Here is an 8,973-nt window from a genome sequence, read left to right as displayed (position 1 = left end):
CAGGGTCAAAACTATTCTCACGATGAATAAACTGATAGAAATGTTTCTGTTTTGTTGATACAAATGATGTGTTCTACATGAAAATTAGACTATATATTTAGGAAACTGTATTGGAGTTTTCTTCTGTTTGACCAAGCTCACACCACAATTTGTACTCTCAAATCTACAGTGACTGTATAAAACATTAGGAACACAACCTCTTTCCATAACATAAACTGACCAGGTGTCTCCAGGTGAAAGCTATGATCCCATATTGATGTCACCTGTTAATTCCACGTCTGTCAGTGTAGACGAAGGGGAGAAGACAGGTTAAAGAACGATTTGTAAGCGTCGAGACAATTGAGACATGGATTGTTTGTGTGCCATTCAGTGGGTGAATGGGCAAGACAAAATATTTAAGTGCCTTTGAATAGGGTATGGTAGTAGGTGCCAGGCGCACCGGTTTGAGTGTGTCAAAAACTGCAACGCTGCTGGGGTTTTCATGCATGACAGTTATCCATGTGTATCAAGGATGGTCCACCACCCAAATGACATCCAGACAACTTGACACAACTGTGGGAAGCATTGGAGTCAACATGGGCCAGCATCCTTGTGGAACGCTTTTGACGCCTTGTAGTCCATGCTGCGATGAATTAAGGCTGTTCTGAGGGGAAAAGGGGGTGCAACTCAATATTAGGAAGGTGTTCCTAATGTTTTGTACACTCAACCCACGGTTGTGGTAGACTGGAAGCAACACCACTTCAGGTCTCAGGGGATGTGAAGTTATTGCACAGTGGCTACTACTAGCACACCAGCTAGCTAGTTCACATCTTCCTAGCATAACTATGAAACGAATGTATCATAAACTGTTATGTTACATAAACTACTATATCTATAGTGCAATAACCAACTCACATCAAATATGTTTTACTTTCTATGTTTAATATTTGAAAAACCTGTGAAGCAAGGTTGTTAAAGTAAATTAAAACTGAAACTAAAATAAAAACAACAATTGGAAAAAACAATTTAGTAAACTGAAATAAAATAATTAAGAAAAACATTTGAAAAACTTAAACTTTAGTGAAACTTATCTTTAACTGCAAGACAAATAAAAAATAAAGTACAAACCATCATCAATTATGTTTAGCTGTAATTGTTTTCCTTCTCAAATGGGGTCATCCAAATTTTTTTCTGATGGGGTTTTCAAGCTTCTGAATCTGGCTGATAAATGCTGCCAGTAGATGGCGATGTTTCAAATAGGCCTAGCTTGTGCATCACTATCACTAGCTATCAGTAGCTAACAGGGAAGAAATCCTAGGGCGATCGCTGACTGTGAGCCTGAACAATGGTGGCAGCAAAAGGTAAAGCCCTGTATGAGATTGTTTTGAGTTCATTGCAGAAAAAGACAAAAGCAAATGTATTGTAGTGTCAGCAGCATGTGTGGAACAGAGATAAATTGGAAAACCCAACCAACCTCAAAGTTCACCTGAACAGCGGCCACAAAGAATCATACAAACAATTTCAGGATAAAGACAAGGTGAGACAGCCACCAGTTATTAGTAGATGCACGTCAACGGCATTGCTAGGACAACCAACTTTAGCGGTTTGCATGAAAAGAGCAGAAATATGGCAACCTAATTTAATTGAGTAAAAAAAAAAGAGAGGCAGCACTGGTTAATTTATTCATCCAGTCTGGCAAGTCCACGAGACTGTGCGATGAACCAGCCTTCAGAAAATTCAACCAATCACTTGATCCCAAATGTAAAACTCCTGTCGTTGCTAGAGTGAATGGGTTGATTGCTTTGCAAATGGACGCATAGGACATACAAGAAGAGAAGATCACGTGGCAAACATAGTCAAGGCTATCAAGCTGTTACAGAACAGGCAAGAGAATACCCATGACCAACATCAACCAGAGCTAGCAATAGCTTTGAACTGCGCAACAGAAATGTTTGAATCTGAGTGGAGAAACGACAATTATCATTTTAAATCCACGTCATATTAAGATTGATTCATAATTTACACATAATCAAACCTATGCCTTGACCTTGTGTATTATTGATCCCCAGTGGCAAGAAGTGACATCCCCAGAAAACACAAACTATAGGCCTACGACACATGAATGGCTCCTAACCTCCCACACATAAGGTTATTTTCTGTCCCTAACACTAAAACTGAAAATAAATAATAAATAACAAAATAGAAATTATTTTATTAAACTCAAACTAAATAAAAACTAATAAATCCAAGTCTGAAAACCAACTGAAACTGAATTTCTAATATATTTTTTAAAACTCATAGTAAATCACAAAACTATAATAACCTTGCTGTGAAGTTTCTTTTCAGTAAAACATTTCAATGATTAAGCATGGGTATAAATAGTCTCTAAAATTCAACAATGCTTCACAGCATCATTGACATTTTTGGCAAGATATTGGCCAAATCAGAGACAGACTTGCAGACAGGCTAATAATGAACACATATTAAGACATTAGGTCATTAAATTATTTGTTAGGTATGTGTCAGAACCTGACAGTTTGGGTAAATGCCAAATGGGCTGGTCCATCTTAAGCCAGTGGGCCTGTCTAAATGGGGGGAATTGTGCAGAATGATCATTATTTGTTTAATGTAATAATATCATGATGGAGATTCTGGAGCACCTCAGGGTTCTGTTGAAGGCCCATCTCTTTCCCCTCTGAATCCTGGTTAATTTATCTTTTACCTGTTAAGTAATTTTGACTATTCTCTATTGATCAGACTTGACTTTTTGTCCTAGCAGTCTAGAGACCGTTTTGTGTCTACCTCTAGACTCATTGTTCATTTCTTCTTGTCATAAACCATCTGAAATCGAGAACAGTGTTGATTAGACTGACTTAATGCCTGCCTTTTGATTTCAGTGTCCATATTGTGACACCATGGTCATCGCTTCTTCAACAACTTTTTGAACAATCAGAATTTAATTGTGACGCAATATTCTGCGGACATCTGCATTTCTTTTTGGTTTAAATTCTTTAAGTAACAATGGGATGGGCAACTCCAGTCCTCGGGGGTGATGCATTTTTCCCCCGTCCCTAGCAAACACAACTGATTAAACTAATTGCATTCTAAACTGAATATCATGATTAGCTGATTATTGGAGTCAGGTGTGTTAGCTGGGTCAAAAGTCTGACACCGATCAGGCCCCTGAGGTCTGGAGTTGCTCATCCCTGACCTAACACAAAGTGGCCTCTGCATTCATGGGATGGCTCCACTCTCAGGCTAGACTTTGTCTATACTCAAGAGGGGGCTGACCATGCTAGACTGGTGAATAGGCTGAGAGATGCTTTCAATCAGACCAAAATTACTCTTCCATTAATATGATTTGTCCACACAGTCCATAATTGAGCCGTCCCATCAGGTGACCTCAGGAACGCAGAAAAACATCACGAGGCAACGAAAACATGTGTACGCCATGCAGGGATACATTGTGCTGGCACTTATCACCTTAACGTCACCCTGTCTCTTGTTTAATCTTGTCTCCTTGGAAATAACTGAATGGTTATCAGATGGTGGGCTCTAGAAATTCACTGGCAGCATCACAAGGCCCTCACAGAGGTACTGCATAGAGAAACTAGGAAGTTAAGGCTTTCTGAGATATATCACAAGGTTATGAGACTAAGTACAGCCAAGTTTAAACACTTTGCAGAGAATATATTGAATTTTAATTATGAGGAACCTGACAGTCTCTTTATGTAAGGAGGAATACAGATAATCCCTCTGAGAAGCTTCAAAGGGAACTGATTTAAATGTAAGTTTACCTAAGTTACAGTCTATCCTTTGAACATTACAACATGCTTGCAGAATATAGAGTCATTTTCCTCCAATCCTTCATTGATTGGGGTCTTTTTTTCGCTCTCTTTTTCTGCCAATGCTTCTTTGAGGTAGTAAGATTGTTGGGGGCAAAATGAAGTGCAGCATGTTTTCTGCACAAGGTCCATACATTTTCAGGCTTGCAACTGTTGTTGTCATCAAACTTAAAATGTGATTTAACTCTGCACACCTGAGTTGAAAAGGATTGAAGATCTTCAGAGTTTGAGTGTTATGATTTGCACATGTAACATTTTATTTCACTTGTGAAATCATGTTGAACCATGTGATTTTGGAACACTTCACATGTGATGATATTTCACATGAAATACCCAGTAAAATATTGCTTGAGTAAAAGTATTTGGTTTTAAATATACGTAGGTATCAAAAGTAAATGGAATTGCTAAAATGTACTTAAGTATAAAAAGTGAAAGTATAAATAATTTAAAATTCCTTATATTAAGCAAACGGCACATTATTTATTTTTATTGACATATACAGTTAAAGTCGGAAGTTTACATACACCTTAGCCAAATACATTTAAACTAAGTTTTTCACAATTCCTGACATTTAATCAGAGTAAAAAAAAATCCCTGTTTTAGGTCAGTTAGGATCACCACTTTATTTTAAGAATGTGCAATGTCTGAAAAATAGTAGAGAGAATGATTTTTTTCAGCTTTTATTTCTTTCACCACGTTCCCAGTGGGTCAGAAGTTTACATACACTCAATTAGTATTTGGTAACATTGACTTTAAATTGTTTAACTTGGGTCAAACGTTTTGGGTAGTCTTCCACAAGCTTCCCACAATAAGTTGGGTGAATTTTCGCCCAATCCTCCTGACAGAGTTGGTGTAACCGAGTCAGGTTTGTAGCCCTCCTTGCTCGCGCACGCTTTTTTCAGTTCTGCCCACATATTTTCTATGGGATTGAGGTCAGGGCTTTGTGATGGCCACTCCAATAGCTTGACTTTGTTGTCCTTAAGCCATTTTGGCACAACTTTGGAGGTGTTCTTAGGGTCATTGTTCATTTGGAAGACCCATTTGCGACCAAGCTTTAACTTCCTGACTAATGTCTTGAGATGTTGCTTCAATATATCCCCCCAAAAAAATCCTCCCTCATGATGCCATCAATTTTGTGAAGTAAACCAGTCCCTCCTGCAGAAAAGCACCCCCACAACATGATGCTGCCACCCCAGTGCTTCACGGTTGGGATGGTGTTCTTCGGCTTGCAAGCCTCCCCCTTTTTCCTCCAAACATAACAATGGTCATTATGGCCAACAGACCAGAGGACATTTCTTCAAAAAGTACAATCTTTGTCCCCATGTGCAGTTGCAAACCATAGTCTGGCTTTTTTATGGCGGTTTTGGAGCAGTGGCTTCTTCTTTGCTGAACAGCCTTTCAGGTTATGTCGATATAGGACTCGTTTTACTGTGGATATAGATACTTTTGTGCCTGTTTCCTCCAGCATCTTCACAGGGTCCTTTGCTGTTGTTCTGGAATTGATTTGCACTTTTCACACCAAAATACTTTCATCCCACGGTGTTTATACTTGTGTACTATTGTTTGTACAGATGAACGTGGTACCTTCAGGCGTTTGGAAATTGCTCCCAATGGTGAAACAGACGTGTGGAGGTCTTACATTTTTTTTCTGAGGTCTTGGCTGATTTCTTTTGATTTTCCCATGATGTCAAGCAAAGAGGCACTGCGTTTGAAGGTAGGCCTTGAAATACATCCACAGGTACACATCCAATTGATTCAAATAATGTCAAATAGCCTATCAGAAGCTTCTAAAGCCATGACATCATTTTCTGGAATTTTCCAAGCTGTTTTCCAAGCTGTTTAAAGGCACAGTCAACTTAGTGTATGTAAACTTCTGACCTACTGGAATTGTGATACATGCATCATTCAAGACCAAGTTTCAATTGTGTGCAGCGCAATGGACATACAGTATAATGCACAACATCTCAGGAAGAATTTTGAAGACCAGAGGAGCCTCTCAAGTTGGATTTCATCTAATTGACTTTGATTGCAGCTCATTTGTGTATGCTATTAGCCAGACAAAGAGTTCAACAATAAATAATGACTACATTTATCCTCGAGCTGAATACTTTTTTCCTCATTGTTGGGCTATTTGATGTGTAATTTTTTATAAAAAGTTTATAATAGCAGCGAAATGGCAGCCAAATAATGCATATAGCTATAGATAGTAGCGTACACTGCAAAATGAAACAATCCATAGTAAACTAGTGCTTTGAGGGTGGACTGACTTATTTGGCATTAATAGACTGGTTTTACGCCCAACAACTTTCTATCCAAGCTGGGAGAGAGCACGATGACTGATCATGGGCATGAAGGCTCAGGTAGGCTACACAAGACAGTGGTGTTTTTTTATTTTTGTATAAATTGGTTGCAGATTAGTATTCTGTTGTATCGAAAATACATTTTACAATCTGCAATGTTCAAATTTCCAACTTTAATTACTGAACCAGTGATTATATTATTGCCACCAGACATCATTTTAATGATGGCAGACTTGTGTACAGCTTCGTGAAATGTTAAGCTTAACATGTGAAAATGACGACCAAATAGGCCTACCAATAAACATGTATCCGTTTGCTAAAGCAAAGCTATTGGCTACATGCCCTGTCGCCACAGAAAGCCTATCATCGATCCGATAGGCAGCCGCATAGATATGTCCTAATTTCAGCACCATGGACAGTGGTTGGTAGTCTAAACTTTGTGAGTGACTCTCTGGCTGACACATTGTGTTTATTTTAGGGAGTGGGGGCCCCACTCCAACCTTGCGGGGGTCCAGAGAAACTGCGTTACGCCAGTGTATAGGACAGACACTTCAAAACCTTATTCCTTACAATTTATATTTGGACTGTCTGTTTTGCCATATACAAATGTGTTAATCAATTTGTTTCTATGGGTTATAGCAGTAAAGGCCAAATTCAATGTTTCATCAAATATATGCATATAAATATATAAAAAATGTATATACCTACAGGGGTACTCAAATGGCAAACTTAGCAATTTTATGACCATCTGAAAACAATTCCATATCTTAATTTAGTAGATATTGCGACCTTATGGGCTAAGACCTGAAGACACTTCTTCATCTTTACTGCTCTAATTACATTGAGAACCAGTTTATAATAGCAATAAGGCACCTCAAGGGTTGGTGGTATATGGCCAATATACCATGGGGGCTGTGTCCAGGCACTGTGGGCTGTGTCCAGGCACTCCGCTTTGCGGAGTTATGAAGGTTATGAGACTAAGTACAGCCAAGTTTAAACACTTTGCAGAGAATATATTGAATTTTAATTATGAGGAACCTGACAGTCTCTTTATGTAAGGAGGAATACAGATAATCCCTCTGAGAAGCTTCAAAGGGAACTGATTTAAATGTAAGTTTACCTAAGTTACAGTCTATCCTTTGAACATTACAACATGCTTGCAGAATATAGAGTCATTTTCCTCCAATCCTTCATTGATTGGGGTCTTTTTTTCGCTCTCTTTTTCTGCCAATGCTTCTTTGAGGTAGTAAGATTGTTGGGGGCAAAATGAAGTGCAGCATGTTTTCTGCACAAGGTCCATACATTTTCAGGCTTGCAACTGTTGTTGTCATCAAACTTAAAATGTGATTTAACTCTGCACACCTGAGTTGAAAAGGATTGAAGATCTTCAGAGTTTGAGTGTTATGATTTGCACATGTAACATTTTATTTCACTTGTGAAATCATGTTGAACCATGTGATTTTGGAACACTTCACATGTGATGATATTTCACATGAAATACCCAGTAAAATATTGCTTGAGTAAAAGTATTTGGTTTTAAATATACGTAGGTATCAAAAGTAAATGGAATTGCTAAAATGTACTTAAGTATAAAAAGTGAAAGTATAAATAATTTAAAATTCCTTATATTAAGCAAACGGCACATTATTTATTTTTATTGACATATACAGTTAAAGTCGGAAGTTTACATACACCTTAGCCAAATACATTTAAACTAAGTTTTTCACAATTCCTGACATTTAATCAGAGTAAAAAAAAATCCCTGTTTTAGGTCAGTTAGGATCACCACTTTATTTTAAGAATGTGCAATGTCTGAAAAATAGTAGAGAGAATGATTTTTTTCAGCTTTTATTTCTTTCACCACGTTCCCAGTGGGTCAGAAGTTTACATACACTCAATTAGTATTTGGTAACATTGACTTTAAATTGTTTAACTTGGGTCAAACGTTTTGGGTAGTCTTCCACAAGCTTCCCACAATAAGTTGGGTGAATTTTCGCCCAATCCTCCTGACAGAGTTGGTGTAACCGAGTCAGGTTTGTAGCCCTCCTTGCTCGCGCACGCTTTTTTCAGTTCTGCCCACATATTTTCTATGGGATTGAGGTCAGGGCTTTGTGATGGCCACTCCAATAGCTTGACTTTGTTGTCCTTAAGCCATTTTGGCACAACTTTGGAGGTGTTCTTAGGGTCATTGTTCATTTGGAAGACCCATTTGCGACCAAGCTTTAACTTCCTGACTAATGTCTTGAGATGTTGCTTCAATATATCCCCCCAAAAAAATCCTCCCTCATGATGCCATCAATTTTGTGAAGTAAACCAGTCCCTCCTGCAGAAAAGCACCCCCACAACATGATGCTGCCACCCCAGTGCTTCACGGTTGGGATGGTGTTCTTCGGCTTGCAAGCCTCCCCCTTTTTCCTCCAAACATAACAATGGTCATTATGGCCAACAGACCAGAGGACATTTCTTCAAAAAGTACAATCTTTGTCCCCATGTGCAGTTGCAAACCATAGTCTGGCTTTTTTATGGCGGTTTTGGAGCAGTGGCTTCTTCTTTGCTGAACAGCCTTTCAGGTTATGTCGATATAGGACTCGTTTTACTGTGGATATAGATACTTTTGTGCCTGTTTCCTCCAGCATCTTCACAGGGTCCTTTGCTGTTGTTCTGGAATTGATTTGCACTTTTCACACCAAAATACTTTCATCCCACGGTGTTTATACTTGTGTACTATTGTTTGTACAGATGAACGTGGTACCTTCAGGCGTTTGGAAATTGCTCCCAATGGTGAAACAGACGTGTGGAGGTCTTACATTTTTTTTCTGAGGTCTTGGCTGATTTCTTTTGATTTTCCC

Source organism: Oncorhynchus mykiss, chromosome 3 (genome assembly GCF_057628025.1).
Source record: "Oncorhynchus mykiss isolate SJ-2025 chromosome 3, ASM5762802v1, whole genome shotgun sequence".
NCBI lineage: Eukaryota > Metazoa > Chordata > Actinopteri > Salmoniformes > Salmonidae > Oncorhynchus > Oncorhynchus mykiss.
The sequence above is the reverse complement of the archived record's forward strand: the minus strand, read 5'-3'. Positions refer to the sequence as shown.